Source organism: Prionailurus viverrinus, chromosome C1, assembly GCF_022837055.1.
Source record: "Prionailurus viverrinus isolate Anna chromosome C1, UM_Priviv_1.0, whole genome shotgun sequence".
NCBI classification, from domain to species: Eukaryota; Metazoa; Chordata; class Mammalia; order Carnivora; family Felidae; genus Prionailurus; species Prionailurus viverrinus.
Window position 1 is genome coordinate 83664674 of NC_062568.1, and position 18912 is coordinate 83683585.

General features: G+C 35.2%; 1 long non-coding RNA gene across 1 annotated transcript; it reads left to right on the plus strand.

Moving 5' to 3' along the window:
• The first annotated feature begins 5487 nt into the window (after positions 1–5487).
• Positions 5488–16530, plus strand: LOC125173425 (uncharacterized). The gene is made up of 3 exons (XR_007155019.1): positions 5488–5826; positions 8216–8413; positions 16467–16530. It is a non-coding gene; the product is annotated as an uncharacterized LOC125173425 (long non-coding RNA).
• The last annotated feature ends 2382 nt before the right edge of the window (positions 16531–18912 follow it).

Consider the following 18912-nt stretch of genomic DNA (forward strand, 5'->3'; position numbering starts at 1 on the left):
CTGAACTATAGAGAACAAACTGATGGTTACCAGAGGGGAGGTGGGCAGGATGATGTGTTTAATAGGGATGGGGATTAAGGAGAGCACTTGTGATGAGCACTAGGTGTATGGGAATGTTGAATCACTAAACTCTACACCTGAAACTAATCTAATATTACACTGTATGTTAACTAATTGGAATTTAAATAAAAACTTGGGGGTAAAAAGGACTTTCAATGTGAAAGTTTAAGGCATGGTTAGCCAAGGTTTTGCTTTGTTTTTTCTTGGGTTTTGGGTGGGGTTATTTTGGAGGGAACATATAATACAATCTCACACAAAAAAAACCTAAAATATTTTAAAAAGAGCCATGCTGACATCTTTATTTTTCTTGTCCTAAATTTCAAAAATAGCATAAATATGATTCTTCTATGCAATGCTTATCATATCCAATCTTCTGTTCTGCCATGCTCAAGAAATAAAGCAATTTCCACTGTCATTTTTAGTAAGTTGTTTATAAATAACTGCATTCTTTGAGTGACTTTGAACTTTGTTTAGGGAAAATTTTGTCACATAGTATGCTATAGCAATAGCTTGATTATGTCTGATTGCTTTTTCTTCCTGTGCATATTAAAATGTGGCTTCCATGTCACTAGAAAGAAGTCAAAAACTTCAAGACTGTGCATAGGACCATTCAAAGAAGTCTTTGATATTATACACATTTCTCCTCTTGGGGTCTAAAAGAAAAAAAAAAAATGTTGACTGGCTTGCTGAGTGGTTACTGCAGGGCCAACAAACTATAAGCTGTAGGCCAAACAGGGTCTGCTGCTTCTTTTTACAAATAAAGTTTTACTAGAACACAGGCATAGGGATTTATGTATCTATCATTCATAGCTGCTGTTGCTCTATAACCACACAATTGAATTGGTTGTGACAGACTATTTTTTTTGAAACTGTATATCTTAAAAAATCTAAAATATTTATTATCCTTTACAAGTTTGCCACCCCCATATTGGAAGTTTCATAAATCTATAGTAAATATAAGCCTTAATTTCTTTTTTTTAATGTTTTATTTATTTTTGATACAGCATGAGTGGGGAGGGGCAGAGAGAGAGGGGGACAGAAGATCTGAAGCAGGCTCTGCACTGACAGCTGTGAGCCCGATATGTGTCTTGAACTCATGAACCATGAGCCAAAGTCAGAGGCTCAATCAATTGACTCACCCAGACACCCTTCTAAGTCTTAATTTCTAAAACAGATTTCAAATATGTGCTTTCCCAGGTTATATTTATTTATACTAGGAATACTAACTTGACAAATACAAATACTTTACAAATTCTATGAGGCAATCTCTTTATTAGGTGCTAGAAATACAACAATCAGCAAAACAAACAAAATTCCTGGCCCCCGTAGAGCTTATGTTCTAGATGTAATCAACTAGAAAACAACCAACCAATAGTCAAAAGCAACAAGTCAACCAAATGAATGGGAAAATTAATATTAAAATAGTGTGTTAAATGATCATATGTGCTGCTAATAATAACAAGGAAAAGAGAATAGAAGGTATCAGGAATTGGAGGAATAAATAAACTATTATTGACAACTGTGTATCATTTATAGTGTCCTAAGATTGTCTTTAAATAAAACAAAGTTACATACCAGTACATCCTGTAAATTAGCAATGCCCTAATTCAAATGCCTGTGTCTTATACTCCACTGGTCTTTACCTTCAATTTGTACATGTTTCTGTGCCCACAAATCACAAAATGGAGCAAGACCAAAAAACAATCCTAATATACAGAGTCAATCCCTACAGAACAGTCCATCACATTGAACGAGTCCCTACAATTATTCAGTGATTAAATCCAATGATAATCCTTCCATAATACTGCGTGAGCAGAGTAAATTTCATACAAAAGTGTTCATGCCAGTCTAGCAAATAATAATAGCTCAATGGTGGGGCGCCTGGGTGGCTCAGTCAGTTAAGCATTTGCCTTCAGCTCAGGTCATGATCTCACAGTGTGTGAGTTCGAGCTCCACGTCGGGCTCTGTGCTGACAGCTCAGAGCCTGGAGCCTGTTCGGATTCTGTGTCTCGATCTCTCTCTGCCCCTCCCTGCCTCACTTGTGTGCTCTCTTTCTCTCTCTCATTCTCTTTCAAAAATAACTATTAAAAAAATTACAATATCTCAGTGGTACCGCAACACATTTCGAAGACAGGAGGAAGAAAAAAGTCTAATGATACTGCAAATTATTTTCCCAAAATATATGAAATGTAGTCATAATTTAATCATTAAATTAGCTTATGAAATAGTTATGAAACAATATGAAACATGAAATATGGAACAGCAAGCTATAAACCAACATAATCCAAAACAAGTTTTATTACATTGATAGAGCAAGGGGTAATTCACATTTTTTCTACAACTTTTTAAATTGAACTACATAGATGATACGCAACTGGTTTACTCTCCATTGTGTATGCCCAACAATATAAAAATGAAATGAGATAGTGGTTTATACTGGGACACATTGGATTTTACGTTTTTTTGTAGTCTGTCAGTACAACAACCTTGTTCTTTTTGGTTTTGATTAACTGTCTTATTCCTTGAATCAGATCTTAGTTTCTTGATGCTTCTATTTTAGGAGAAAATTACTAGTGAAATGTTAAGACAGCTTTAGAGTCAAATATTAGAATGCAAGAAAAAAATAATTTAAAAACTATTTATCTTAATTTCTCTGAGATGTATTTTTTTTTGCAGTAATCTTTCATGGAAGGAAAAATTACTTTCATAAATTATTAATGGCAACTTGTTGAAATACCTAACAGTACTAACATTTTCTGAACTTATATTTTAGTAACCATTAAATAAGACCTGACCTAAAAGGGATTCTAAATTAAAGTGAAAAAAACAAATGTAAAGTCTTTTCTTTTTATGTTTATTTATTTTTGAGACAGAGAGTGAGCGTGAGTTGGGGGAGGGACAGAGAAAGGGAGACAGAGATCCAAAGTAGGCTCCATGCTGTCAGTGAAGAGCCTCACGTGGGGCTTGAACTCATGAACCATGAGATCATAACCTGAGCCAAAGCCGGATGTTTAAACAACTGAGCCACCCAGGCACCCCTAAAATGAAATTTTAATTAAAATATAAAGAGGGGCGCCTGGGTGGCGCAGTCGGTTAAGCGTCCGACTTCAGCCAGGTCACGATCTCGCGGTCTGGGAGTTCGAGCCCCGCGTCAGGCTCTGGGCTGATGGCTCAGAGCCTGGAGCCTGTTTCCGATTCTGTGTGTCCCTCTCTCTCTGCCCCTCCCCCGTTCATGCTCTGTCTCTCTCTGTCCCAAAAATAAATAAACGTTGAAAAAAAAATTAAAAAAAAAAAAAATAAAATAAAATAAAATAAAATATAAAGAGATTTGGTATTCAGTTTTTAGAATATACTTACCATTACTATAAGTCTCTTTCAATCTTATACAGATCCTCCTTGAATTATGAGTTGATAAGCCTAACATAAGTTGAAAATACTGTAACTGGAAAATACATGTAATATACCTAACATAGCCCACCTTAGATGTGTTCAGAACACTTACATTAGCCTATAGTTGGAAAAAATCATTGAACACAAAGCCTATTTTATAATAAAATATTGAATATTGCATGTGATTTATTGACTACTGTACTAAAAATGAAAGAGAATAGCTGTAGGGGTACAGACTGGTTGGTTTCAAGTGTATCAATTGTTTACCCTTATGATTGCATGGCTTGCAGAGAGCTGTGGCTCATGTTCTCTGCCCAGCATCACCAGAGAGTATTGTAACATACTGATAACCAAGAAAAGATAAAAATTCAAAATTTGAAATATGGTTTCTACTGAATGCATGTCACTTTTGCATCATCATAAAGTAGAAAAATTGTAAGTCAAACCATTGTAAGTCAGGGACCATCTGTGTATTATTTTCTCCAAAGGTGTTTCTGGAAGAATGGTTCTGCTAGGGGGAATTTTGTTGTTGTTGTTGTTAAACCACTATATTGTCATACACTTTCTCCAATTCTAACAAATGTAACTCTCAACCATTTGCTCATTATTTTCTGAGTTCTATACTAACATCTTTTTAAAGATGTTAACCGTTTTGGGACCCTTGAGGGTACCATTCATTACTAAGTGAAAAGGAAGTCAGCCATTTATAAAATATCAAAAATGAGAACCAGACTGTATGGTTAGTGTAATTTGCATTTCTTGGGTGAATAGTAATACTTTCCATGATTCAGCAATGTACCTGTGGAACTTTTTCCAAATATCAAAGTACTTTTTCTCTAGCTGAAACAATAAAAAAATAAGGAAGTTCCGAGACTTATAGACTTAATAGATGTAACAGTATATTATGAAAATATTCAGCAAAAAGAGAAATAAAATATTTCTTTAAGATGAATTACTGGAAATGTGCCAGAATTTCAAGGCTGCCATTGTCATTATCAGTGAGATATCTGTTTATAGTAACCCAAAAGCTATCTAACTAAATGCAAACACATAAACAGGAAGACAATACAAAAGAAAGTGCAGTACTAAGTGCATTACTTCTATTAAGAAGGTTTTATGTATTACCAAGAATAATCATATTTGTTTCCCACATCATGACTCATATTTACAGATAACTTGTAAGATAACAAATTGTAAGGAAAAATAAGAAATATGTTTCTGATAATGCTGCCAATAGCCTTTTTGGGTGGAGCGTGGCATTTAAGCCTGAGACCCAAACATATTTATCACAAATTGTCATAAAATACACATGCTCAGGAACTAATGTTTTGAAGATCTCAATTTCTGAAATTACTATCAAATGCCATAACAGTCATAGTGCAGACTCAGAAACAGAATAATTTTTGTTATTCAAACATAATCCTCATGCCAAAGAGGCACACATTCAGGTGGCATATTCTGCTACCCTTCAGTAGCAATGAGAGTCCACTGGTGACTTCAACATGTTAAAAAGTCCAGAGTGTTTTTTTTTTCCTCAAAAGAGTGCTTAATAGACATATAACCTAAAATTGTTGTTAAAAATTCAACTTTATGAGCCATCTCCCATCTTAGGTTAAGTCTAGATGTCTTAGTGGGAACCAGAAATCTGCATTTTTATCAAGCTTATGAGCGATACACACAACATAATTTAAGGGCTATTACGTTTAGCGCAACCACATAATTATAAAAATAAGGATGTATAGAAGAACACTGGCAGCCTCTTGTTTCCCCCACAGGTCTCTCCAGTGACTCGTCCAGACCCTGGGACCAGTCCAGAGACAGATGGGCTACCTCACGTGCGCTTTGCTTCTCACCAGCCTTTTGCCCTCGAGTTCCCAGGACCTCTAGGTTTGTGTGAATATGGGCCACATCCAGCCCAGCAGCCCCTCTTCCTGTAGCTGGGAGTTCCCTGAACTACAGTAATGATGCCAAAGGTTTATGATATAGAGGGTTTGAGTGAGACCCTTTGCGGCCCTGTGCCTGGGGAGAGTAAAGGCACCTGTGGGAGTAAGGTGCCCCAGGTGTCTGTCATCAGGGAACTTCCTGCTGGACCCTGGATGGCAAGGCTACGAATGTCTCCTGAGACCTGGCTTCAGGGAACTGGCAACTAGAACAGGATGGGCCTTGGCATCCTTGCGAATCTCTGAGAAGTCCCCACTGGGGCTCTGTCCAATCCCACAATTCCCAAACTCTGGTACTGAGTCACAGCAGCTGTTGCCTGCGCGGTTCACTCCTGCACACCTGCCCATCCAAGCCCATACCCACTGTTGGCTTGAAGCCTGACTGTGCTTACCATGTCATCTTCCTGGGGCAGCTTTTCTGTGCACGGATCCGTCGGTAAGGAGATATCGCGAATAGTTCACTTCAGACCCTCTATGAACCTATTTTCTTTATTCGACTAGAGGCCTGCCTGATAACCATCATGCCCTTTGTCTCCTATTCCACTTAACCCTACTCAGACCCAGAACGACTTCCCAGAGCCCGCGAGATCTGGCTCTGTAATCCCGTGAGATCTGGCTCCGTGATCCCGCGAGATCTGGTGTCAAATAAATTAAGCTGTTTCGGAAGCGAGCGGTGCTTTTCAACTTCATGTGTTCCTCACAATACCCGCCTGTGGGCAAAAGTATGGGTTGGACTCCCACCCAGTCCCAAGTCTGGGAAGCTCAGGGAGCCTGGCTTCCCCTGCACAGCACTTAAGCCTGCCAACTTTCCTCTTTGCGTACCTCCTGCCCTCAGGCTTGCCAGGCTTCAGAGCCTGTGTGTACAGAGGCGCCTCAGCCCCTTGGGACATCTTCCTGGAGCCAGGAGATTGTACTGCAGTCAGGATGCTGTGAGGGAAAGTTTGTTTGAGTTAGACCGCTGAGAAGAGACTCAGAGCCTCTGTGAGAGTCAGGTCTCCCAGGTGCTTCTCTTCCAGAGACTCTTATTCGGCCGAGCCTGAGAAGAATGGTAAGGCTCCGGAGTTCTGTTTCGTGGTTGTGGAGCCCAATGGTCAGAAAGAATTCTTGAGACATTGTATGATACAGCTAAGTAAGTTTATTTAAGTAGCTGGGGGCAGGACCCATCGGCAGAAAAGACTGCACCTTTGTTCTATGAAGCTGGTGGTTATATGCTTATTGCCCAAGAGAGGGAATGTGCAGAGAATATTAGATCAACAATGTCTTCTTTGAATTTCTATTAAAACTACTTTCATAAGATTTCTCTGGTGTTTATCATTCAGTACAATAGTAACTAATGGTGAAATTTACATGCAGTCATGAGACCCTTTAAGAATGTAGCAAACAGTACATATTTGATCCTTACCTGAACTATGCAGGCAATAGGTCAGCCTTCTGGGCAAAGGAGTATTTTTCTGCTTTTATTCCTCATCAGTTCCTTGAGATCTGGCTGTGAGTCCCCCAAATGTCCTCACTGGGGGCCCTGTCCATCCCCATAAGTCCCAGACACTGGGGACCCATCCTAGGCTACCTGACATCTGAGCCAGGGTGGCTTGCGGTGCAGGCACACAAGGCTCCAGCAGTCTTCCCCCAGACATCAAGCCCTTGTTGGATAAAGTCTGCCCATAACCACCAGAACATCTTGGGGAAGCCTGTGCCTGCACTGTGCTCTTGACGCGGAAGTTTGAATGATGGTTACCTTCGGACCTCATAGGGCCCTGTTGTCTTTATGGGGACTAGGGGTCAGTCTGGCCATTAAAAAAAAGAGAGAGATGTACAAATATGCCAAAATAGTAATTATATTTGTTTTAAATTAGAATTATAGTAGTTTTGTGTATGAACTTCAGTTCATTTTTAGCTTGCATCTTAGCACATATATGGCCAGATTTTCTAGATCCTAAGGATGTAAAGATAGTAAAACACAACTCCTTTGACCAAATAGCTTATACAGTCGTATGGATAAACAGACAAGTAAACCAACAATTAAAACAGTATATTTAGTACCTTAGCAGATGTATGCTCCAGGTGGTATAGGAGTACAAACTTTTTCATAACTAGCTTTGTTTAGCATTTCAACATGCCTTTGAGTAATAATATGAAAGTAAGAAAATAAATTCTAAAATTATAACATTTTTGGTAAACCAATCTTTCACCAGCAAGAACTTTTAAGTAAAAGAAGCAAAAATAATTTGTAGTGTTAAAACATTTTTTGATATTCAACTGACTATATGATGATTATCAAGATCTAGTAGTCAATAATTTTATGATTTTACATTATTTTAGAAGCACATAATCATTTTCTTCTACAGGTAATATATTTGGTTTTGGTAAATTGTCTAGTTGGTTTAGTTTATGTTTGAGTAATGCTGGGATGGGTCACTCAACTAATTCTACCTTATTAAAACACATAGAGAGATACTTGCCATAGGAACAAATGCAGAGATCGTTAACATTACCAGTTTGGGAGGATAGGAGAGCTATATTTCTTTCCACTGCCTGTCTTGGGATATTCTACTTTTAGGTCTGGAGTGTGGAGTGGTTGTCTGGTCTGATCTGACTCCTTTACAGTGTAAGTGCAACCGGGCTGAGCAATTTTAGCATCATAAACAAAGGAAATGACTAATCATTTACTGTTACTTCTAATTGCTGGGAGCCCCTGCTGGTCTCAGGCATTACTGCTACTTTGAAAATGACAATACTAGGGTAATCTCCTGACAGATTCCTGAAAGTCTATAATTTTGGAACTAGAAAGGGCATTAAAGATCATTAACCACTCCCCCTCATTTCAGATAAGGAAACTGAGATGCTTAAAGGCTAAGTGACCTTGCATGAACTCCAAGGATTGGTTGGTTGCAGCACCTGACAAAACACTTGAAGTACCCAGAGTCCTTGACCAGACCTTCCCTTCAGCCAGGAGGCTTCAGCCTAAAGAACAGCATTCTCCACCTCTTGCGGGGACAGTCCAGATTGGAGAGACCAGCTTCCAGGTGATGATCTCTTCTCTAACCCTACCTAGAACACTCAGTCTGATCAAATCAAGCTTTGTGTTTAGATCCTAGAGCAGCTAAAGGAAAAGGAAAAAAAAAAAAAAAAAAAACCTCTAGTACATGGGGCACCAGGGTGGCTCAGTGGGTTCAGCATCTGACCTTTGGCTTCAGCTTAGGTCAGGATCTCACAGTTTCATGACTGAGCCCCAAGTCAGGCTCTGCTCTGTCAGCATGGAGTCTGTTTGGGATTCTCTCTCTCTCCTTTGCTCACTGCCCCTACCACCCTCATACTCTGTGTCTCTTTCTCTCTCAAAATAAATAAACTTAAAAAAAAAAATTTTAAAAATACTCTAGTAATTTAAAAGATATCCAGAGGCCTGAGATACCTCTTCCTCCTCCAATACCTGCAGCACTTACCTCAGAGATAACTGAGGTTCTGTATACACAACCAAAAAGTTGCTCATATAATAACTATAGTTCTAGTCTCTCACAGTGAAAACTCATCTGGTTTGTACACACCTCTTTATTAGGGAGCTGGATGTTCAACTGGATGAAAAAAATGCATTTATATTTGATCTAAAACACAAACATGTGTATATGTATATATATACATATATTTACAGTTCTGAAAAACAGAATTTTTTTTTTAGAAATAGAATTATGATGCTGTCAAGGGAAGATACTTGTTTTGTTCAGAAGTTGTTTTAAGTGTTTATTGTCATTTTAAAAAACTTGCTGGGGTGCCTGGGTATCTCGGTTAAGCGTCTGACTTTGGCTCAGGTCATGATCTTGTGGTTCATGAGTTCAAGCCCCGCATAGAGCTCTGTGCTGACAACTCAGATTCTGTGTCTCCCTCTCTCTCTGCCCCTCCCCCCATCCCGCCAAATAAATAAACATTAAAAAAATTAAAAAAAAAACAAAAAAACTGGTTGTTATGGCAAAGCTACTTATGTGAGTAGTCTGTAAAGAATACTTTTATTAGTTGGCGGTTATAGCCATTATATTCATCATAATTTTATGTAGCTGTATCAGCACATAATTACTTCTCCTCCTATACAAGTATACCTAAAGATTTAAATGTTAAAATATGTATTGTTTTATTATAAATTACTTTGTTATAGGTGAAACATACTGATTTTTTAAATTATGTGTCTAAGTATATGATATTAGCCATGAATTTCATTTCTGCTTGATAAAAGGAGCAAAACAAAATATTCATCATAAGAAAGAAACATGGACTCAGTTGATGATGAGAATGATTGTTTATGAGTCAATCACTCACTGGGATGAGCCAAAGTTTTCTACCTGAGTATTTGAGTAAAGTGTAATTTGTGTACCTATTTTAGCGGATGCTGAAATTTTATTTTGACCAGGTTTTTCCACACATAATAAAATAACTTTAGCTGTGAAAGTACTAAGTTTTCTTCTCTAAACTGAAGATTTTGATAAAATTTCATGGGTAAGTATATCAGACCTGCTCGGTCTCAGTACCCTGATATGGCCATCATGTCCAGGACTATTACTTTAAATTGCTTAAAAGGTAAATAATTTACATTTCCGGGTGCCAGGGTCACTGCAGAATTTCAATCCAGACCAAGTCCATTTCAGACCACATATAGATTAGTACTTTCTTTATCAGAGATTCTCAGAAACCAAAGAGGACTTATTGAATTACTGGAACTCCTACAGGGAGCATATTAGTATCTCACCTATTTATAAATAGTTAAATGGCAAGGTTGGGATGTTATATCATTATATGGAATTACTCTATTAATACACACAACTACTTATATATTTTACTTATATATATATAAGCATATATATGTAAGTATATATAAGTGTATAAGTATATATAAGCATATATAAGCATATATAAGTATATATATAAGTATATACTTATATACTTATACTATACTTATACTAATACATACTTATACTATGTATATATAGTATATGCTATATATAAGTATATATATATAAGTATATATATGCTTATACTATATATATATAGTATATACTATATATAAGTTATATACTTATACTATACTTACACTATATATAAGTATATATATATATTTTACTTTTATCTGAAGTCCTTCCTCCCAGGACATCATTTTTTTTCCTTAAGTCATGCCCACATTTTACTAATATAGATTTTCATAATGTGGGGTAAATTATTTCTTTTACCAGTTGTCATTGTCACTTTACTGAACAGGATTATTATAAGTGTGTGGGAAGGTAACTAAAATATCTTTTTTTTTAATTTTTTAGTGTTTATTTTTTTGAGAGAGAGACAGAGTGTGAGCAGGGGAGGAGAAGAGAAAGAGGGAGACACAGAATCAGAAAGGAGGCTCCAGGCTCTGAGCTGTCAGCACAGAGCCTGATGTGGGGCTCAAACTCACAAACTGAGATCATGACCTGAGCTGAAGTCAGACACTTAACTGACTGAGCCACCCAGACGCCTCTGAAATATCTTTAATAAAAATCTTATACACTAGTATTTTCATATGGGCTTAACTCATATATTCAAGGTAAATATTAGGATTACCAACTGTACAGGTTATTTGTCACCACTGCTCATGTGAATTAAAAGTATTTGATGAAATCATATAGGTATTTTTTTTTGTTTTATCTTCAAGAAAAATCCTAAATAGACTCAGTAGTAAAATATTTGGAATACTTGCATCTGCTCCTATATTTACTTAAGCTAGCGAAATATAAATGTGGATATACCTTACAATTAGATATATATAGATTAATGATTTAACTTGCCTCCTTATTCCCCTTCACCTCCCATCACCCAAAAGAAACTTTCCCAGAAGAAAACTAATTTTAACCAAAAATATATAATGTCTAGAGTAGTAAAGGTAGATGGTAATATCATGTGTTTCAAGCTGATAAGAATTTCATTTCCAGAAAATAGAAATGACACATGATAAGAAAGGTATGGTATCATACTTATCCTAGATTAATTACCAAAAAATAATGCTTTAATATCCCCTTGATTTTCAAAAATAAAAGTGATTTAACAGTAAAGAAAACAGTCTCTTATCCTCAATGGTCATTCTTTCTGTCTTCAAAGTATTGCATGTCCAGTATTCAATCCATAGTGCCAGCCTAATAATTTTAACTGGTTACTGTGATGATGCGAAATGTTTTCATTTCTCAGAAATGCCATTTGTATTTTTGTTTCTGATTTTGTGGAGTAAGGGGGGACATTTTCATTCACATAATTTTTCTGTCCAATAGACACTAATCCTTGATAACTCTTACAGAAATAAAATTTTATAGACAATCATTATCAGTCTATTAAATCACATAGAGGTGGACTCAGCTGAAATTTTTTTTTTGTCTAATATTTCAAGATAGTGGGAGTAAATATAACAATTATATTAATAATTACCACCCTGGAAATTTTTTTAGAAGTATGATATGAAAAATAGTGCCAAATTTTGACTAATTTGGCTAGTTCTAGTTTCACTTATAGTAACACTTATGACACTTGAAAATTTAGTTCTTTAATTCTTTGTCATTGATTTCCCCTCATGTATTTTTTTTCCAACTATGATATTGATAATTATATATAGATTGATCCTTCTGAATAGTTTGTTGGCAGAAATAGCGGTCTAGGAAAATGTCAATCGTAAAAGTCTAAAGTTTTCCCTGAAACAATTTTTCTTTCTGATACGGTTCTCCTTTTGCAAATTTGCCTAAACTTTTGTAAGTTTATAACCTGTACAGATTTTTTCTTAGGAAAGAGACAGATACTACTTTAGTAGGGATGTTTTCCTCTGGTTATCACTTGAGTGATCAAGCATCACCTCATTAGTATTAAGCACTTTTCTTTGTGTCTGTAATTCATAGTGATAACAAGCCATTCTATGATGAACACAACCTAGCTTTCCCTAACACATTATTGTTTTCTTTGCCCTGGCCTAACATGTTAACTGGAGGTCATTATTTCGATCACCTTTGTCAATTAAGGCTTAATCATAGAACGTTCTGATCCTGTTCTCCATATGACCCAGGAGGACATCATCTCAGCCATCTTTTTCTAGATTATAAACTGCATACTTTATGTTAATGTCCTTTCATACAATTTGGATAATACATTATGCCAATTACAGCTACAGAAGGTTAACCTGACAATTTAGTCATGTTATAGTTGGCCTTACGTGTAATATGATTGATTGAATGCTTGAGTTGATTCAATCAGACATTGAAATTGTGAAAAGGATAAGACCATTCACTTTGCATAAAATTGCACTGTTTTTAAGCCTTTAAAATTGACACACCTTGAAAAGTGCCCTGCATTATAGATTTTCTTTTGTATAGGTGCCAGTGGTAAAGTTGTACACTTAATTCTGAGGGAGAAAAGGATAGCATGCATTTGGCAATCATGTTGAGTGATTTTTCAGTTCATTAAGCCTCAGGATTTAAGCTGTTCTAAATAAGACAAATGTGTTCACTTTCTTCCAATATATAAAGCATAATTATTTAAAATTACTTTTTTGGCTATTTCATATGTATTTTAATATTATGAAAGGTGAAATGAGTTAACATTTTTGAATTTCAATTGTTAACTGTAATGTTCCATCACTTTTGTGGTATAGCAATATGTGTGTTGAATGTATGTGTGTGTGTGTGTGTGTGTGTGTGCACTTACATGTAGGGAAAATCTTTCCTGACAATACCCCTCAAAATATAACTAATAAAATGAGGAGATACTGTTCATGGAATTGCTTTTCTAATGTATTAATTCTATGAATTTTTAAAAAATAATATTCCTTCAGTAAAATAGTTTTTACTTATAAAGCATTGTCCTTGTGTATATACATTCATTGCAGGGACATTTTTAATGCAGATACTTGTGATCAGGTAATCAAAAACAATATTTTCAATTTAAAATTAGCTGATATGTATTTATATATACAGTAACTTTGTCCTTCCTCCTCATTATCTCCCACAATTGAGGCCACAATGGCCAGGTCACTTTAATTTAGTTTTACAAAAATCTTAATCTACTCCTTATTCTTCTACCTGAACATTCTCTTCCTTAGATAACTACATGACCTGCTTCCTCATCTCTTAGATTTTTGTTCAGTGAAGTCCTTTCCCATAAGCCCTAGTTAAATGGCAACATTTTACTCCTGAACTCTTCCTTGCTTCATTTTTCTCCACATCAGTTACCAATGCCTACGTACTATGTTAATTTTCTAATTTATGTGTTTATGGTCTATTCCCATTACAATGTAGACTACAGGAAATCAGAAAATATTATCTTACTTGTTTCCCCCTGTATCCTCAGCGCCTTGATCAGTGGCTGGCACATGATAGGTGCTCAATAGATCTTTACAGAAAGAATAGGAGAAAGAAGTGTATCTTATTTTTTATGTCTCATAAATAACTTGATATTTACTGATTATTTTCCTTGAGTCCTTGTCACAATTTTTTCTTTTATTTACTTGAATAGTGTTTAAGATAAAACGTTATTTCTATAATTTGGTGCAATTCGTGTGTGCATATGTATATTTTTGCAAACTGAAAGATTAAGGACTCTACAAAATATAATTGGATAACTTGTTGTATAGCTTCCAGTAGTAAGTGTTTTTCAGAGTGCTGTATGTTTTTGGTGTAATCATCCTGACAGGATTTAAAAAAAATAATATAAAACACAGAGCAGCATTTTTTTCAAGTCTAATTAGAAAGAGTTACTGCAATTAACTGATTGTAAGTTTGTACTTCTTATTCCTTTGGTGTATTTTAAAATCATATTCTTGGTCTTCCCTAAGAAAGTTTTCAGAGTTTTTGACCAATTTTCAGATTTGGGGAAATATCTTATGCCTCTGTACACATCTGTGTAAGATGCGTGAGGGAAATAAAATTGCATATAAATGAACACTGAAGCTTATTCATATCTGTAGTGTGAAAAGTCACGGAAAATGATGAACAAATGTATTTCTGTACGTTGATCTTGGCACCTAAAAATAAAAGTTACAATGCATTTAATTCTTCTGGTTGCTAAGGGACATCTGTATCCAGAGTGCAAAATTTTGAAGCACAATGCCTGCTGTGTGTTCTTTTTATTGACCAATTTTCAATTTGCAAACATATTATATAAGCTTGGCGGGGGCTCAGGGGGATTTTTAAGAAATGTATCTGTATGAGGAACAAATCAGATCAGACTAATCTAATTCCCTCTGTGACAGAGTAACAGACCCTGTGGCTTAGAGGAAAGCAATAGATGTAAGATCTTTATTTCAGTCAGGCTTTTAATTCAGTCTTACAGGACATTAATTGGGGAGCAGCACTACAGGGTTGAGATCCTGCTATTAGAGCATGGGTGTGCAACTGCTTGGAAGGTCACATTCAAATAGTAGGTATTAATCGGTCTTCCCTCCCCTGAGGGATGGGAGTGGATACTGAGTGATACTTCAGAATCTGAGTCCATTATTAGATTTTTATCAATGACTGGGATGATCAAGTGTAACTTTTCTTAAATGCATGTATAACATCAAATTGGGAGGGATAACTGGTCTTTAAATAGAAAATTTAAATGACCTTCTTAAGATGAGGAAATGAAAACACAAGAAAGGAAAAAAAATGTCTTAGGAACAAATAGAAAAAGGGCAGTCAAACAAAAAATTCTCTACAAACTGAAAATGGTAAGTTGTAGGACAATTTTTAGGTAGTCCACAATAGGAGAGAGCAATAAAATTAACCCATGAATAGGGTAATTTAAAAATATTTACAGTCTTCCCAAATTACTGCACTGAAAATAAGAATATGAAGATCCTGCTTTTGAGTAGAATTTGACAGTCTCTATTCCAGTCAGTTTAATTACTAATCACTAACCCAATTTTACACACCCATTTTTATTTGCTATTCTGTGCTAGCCACACCCTTGAATTCATTTCTGCTTCACTAGAAACATAGAAAACACTTCATTGAAGATGAAGTCTCCACCCCTTATTGATATCACTGGTCTACTTGTTTGCTAAATAGAATGCATATTTGTTTCTCTGACCCTATTTTGCCCAAACTTCTTATCTTGGTTTCTATTATCATGCCTTCCTAATTTTTTGCCTGAATATTATAATTGTTTATTTGTCATTCTGGGTCCCATGGTACATAATCTGTAGGTGAGTTGCCTTACCTTGATTTACGGGTGTATGAGTGCTCTGGCTACTTACTAAATTTGACCATGATATGGCACTGGCATTTAAGAACACTGTTCTTCCAGACTCCTGGATGTCTGTATGTTTTGACTTTCTAACCTTGTCTCGGACAATGACTTGTCAGTTTTGACTGTTTGCCAAGACTTGACCCAGCACCTAACCTTGATTTCTGGTGTTTGTTTTCTATCACCAAATTGATCACCTGGCTACAGATCTCTGACATTCCAGGAGCCACCATTTTGGCCTATATTCATAGGAACAGTCTCTAACCCCATAACTTCCCACTATGGGAATATTTGAAATGGTATTTATTGGGGTTACTTTATATTATTTTTATTTGAAAAGTATTGCAAAACAAAAGCATGGTAAAATTGAAACTGTACAAAAATCATTTCAGATGCAGTGAAAATCCCTTACATTTCTTCTTGTCCATCCTGTTGCACTAAGTTATTTTTTAAAGATATTTTCTGATAAAAGTTTGGTATATAATCTTCCAGGTATATATAGCTATAAAATTTTATATATAATATTTTTAATCAAAATTATATTATAATGTTCTACGACTTGCTTTTTCATCTTATGTTAGCCAGTTCCTTTTTGATGAGTAATAGAATAATTCTAAGGTTCTCCTATTATAAAAAAATTATATACTGTATCCATATCTACATAAATTTGTCTCAGGCAGTTAGGTATTTATTTTTAGAATAAATTTCTTAAAATGTAATTGATTTGAACTGAAATGAACCATAATATCTTGATTAGACAGTAGTTTGATTGCATTGTCTGTCCTAAAATACTGAAACTTTAGGTTAATAGCTATCATGTAAAACATGAACCATTCAAGTTTTCAACTTTTTTAAATAATTTTTTTACAGATATCCTAGCAGTCAGAAGTGGATTGAAAAGAAACAATCATAGGAAAAGGAACAAAGAAAGCATTAAAAATTATAACATTCAACTTTATAGAACTCTGCATGTTTGTGAAGGTGTACATGAACATTGTTCTTCATTATTCTTCAATGACATGGCAAGATAGAACTTCAAAACAAATCATATTGTATAGACAGGGCAGTAAAGGGAACAAATACAGGGCTTTCTCTGAATACCGGTGAGTTAGTAGGTGAACAGATACGAAACAAGAACACTTAGAACAAGAACACACTTAAAACGGTATGGGGTCAATTTTTTATGTCCTACTGGATTTTGAATCTGTATTATTTAATTTGAAAACCTTTTTGTGGGTACAAATTAGGCCCTATGTTCTAGTTAGAGCCTATGGTACCTATTTTAGTTAATGTGTTAACATTCCACAATGCATCCAAGAAACAGACAAATGTCACCAGAAATAAATCTTCTATGTAGAATTAATAGTATATAAAAAACCTGGTATACGTTTTTAAGGTGGAAGTTACAATATTCCTGTGGTTAAAGAAGGTAAGTTTCATTAAGAAAACTATCTGAGGTCAATGGATTCAAGAGTCTTTGCCTCTAGGAAGATATTCTTTGTTCTCTCCAAATACCCCTGTTAGCAGTCCTTTTCTTTCCGAACCCCTAGTGTGTTTTATAAATCAATATTTCTGGATACATGTAACATTTCATTTCCCCTGTTTCTTACATATCTGCCTCCTTGCTCCAGAGGAGGCATCAGATCATATTTGACTATCTGTGGTACACTTTAGAGTACCCAACATCTTGTAAGCAATAAATACTGTTGATTATTTACTAGATCTTAAAAATCCTCTGAATTAATTCAGATGTACCTGGCATTATAATTATTTTGATTAAATCATATATATAAAGCAATAATGGAGTGCTTTTAGAATATGTGGGAGAATATTAGATGTCATACAAAGCAAATAAAACTGCTTTTAATTTTTTCCAGTCATTTGTATTTTGAATCATAAGATTAACAATGCAAACATATATAAACACGTTATATATATATACATATATATGTATATATATGATGTATTACATATGCTTATTACATGTTTATACATATGTGTCTATCTAAAGCATTAAAATGTGGATATAAAATGCAGAAACTTAAATAAAAAACTATGCAAAGTTTGGCCCATGGACCGGCTGCCAATTTTCAAACTCTTAGTTACTGGTCTGAAATGAAATAAAGTAATTGAGCCAAAAAGTAAATCAGATATAGAACAAAACACAATATTTAGTCAAGCTGACTTTTTTAAATAGCAAGACATTCTTGATGAAGAAGGCAGTGACTTGATTTACATGCTGGCACAAGCTCCTGATTTTGTGGTGGACCAGAATTTCAAGTAGCAATGAAATATAAAATTAATGCATTTAACCTGCATGCCAAAGTATCCATGCTGTATCTGTGAAAATGTTTTTTTTTTAAATATACCATAATAATGTTGACTGTGCAGCTAATTACAAGAAAAGATGATTCACTGCATTTGTAATACCTCATTAGCGCACATACCATGAGCAACTACCCGAACTTGGTGATAATATACAAATACTAACATAATTATTGTATGATCAATAGAAAGTGAGCAAAAAAAAACCCATAATTGGGTTATGTCAGTGTCCATAAACATGACAATGCACTCAAACTATTAATAATCAGACAAATGTGAATAAAAATATGATAAATGCTATTTCTTACCGATTGAATTTCCCCAAAATTTAAATATTGGAAATTATCAAATGCTAGCAAGGGTATAGAGCACCAAGAACACTCATCCATAGCCAGTGTCTGAGAGGGTAAATAATGCACAACACATAGCTTCTAGTTGTCATCCTTCAAGATTACTCATTCCCATCATGATCTGTGTTAGCCTCCTTTGAATTTCTTTAGTGTCTATAATATTTGATTAAATATTTATTATTGTCTAATTAGTGCTCACTCCCTCTGAACCATGCTGTAGTTGACCTTGTACTATTGTCATAATTTCATTCTGTGCTTATTCTCCCTCATTTTCTCAAATAGGTTGTAAAAAAATTTTTTTTTGAGTTTCTGAAGTACATTTATTGATTTTAATTTTATTTTTTATTTTTTAAAATTTACAACCAAATTAGCACATAGTGCAACAATGATTTCAGTAGATTCCTCAGTGCCCCTTCCTATTTAGCCCATCACCCCTCCCACAACCTCTCTGGTAACCCTCAGTTTGTTCTCCATATTTATGAGTCTCTTCTATTTTGTCCTCCTCCCTGTTTTTATATTATTTTTGTTTCCCTTATGTTGATCTGTTTTGTCTCTTAAAGTCTTCATATGAGTGAAGTCATATGATTTTTGTCTTTTTCTGACTAATTTCACTTAGCATAATATCCTCTAGTTCCATCCAC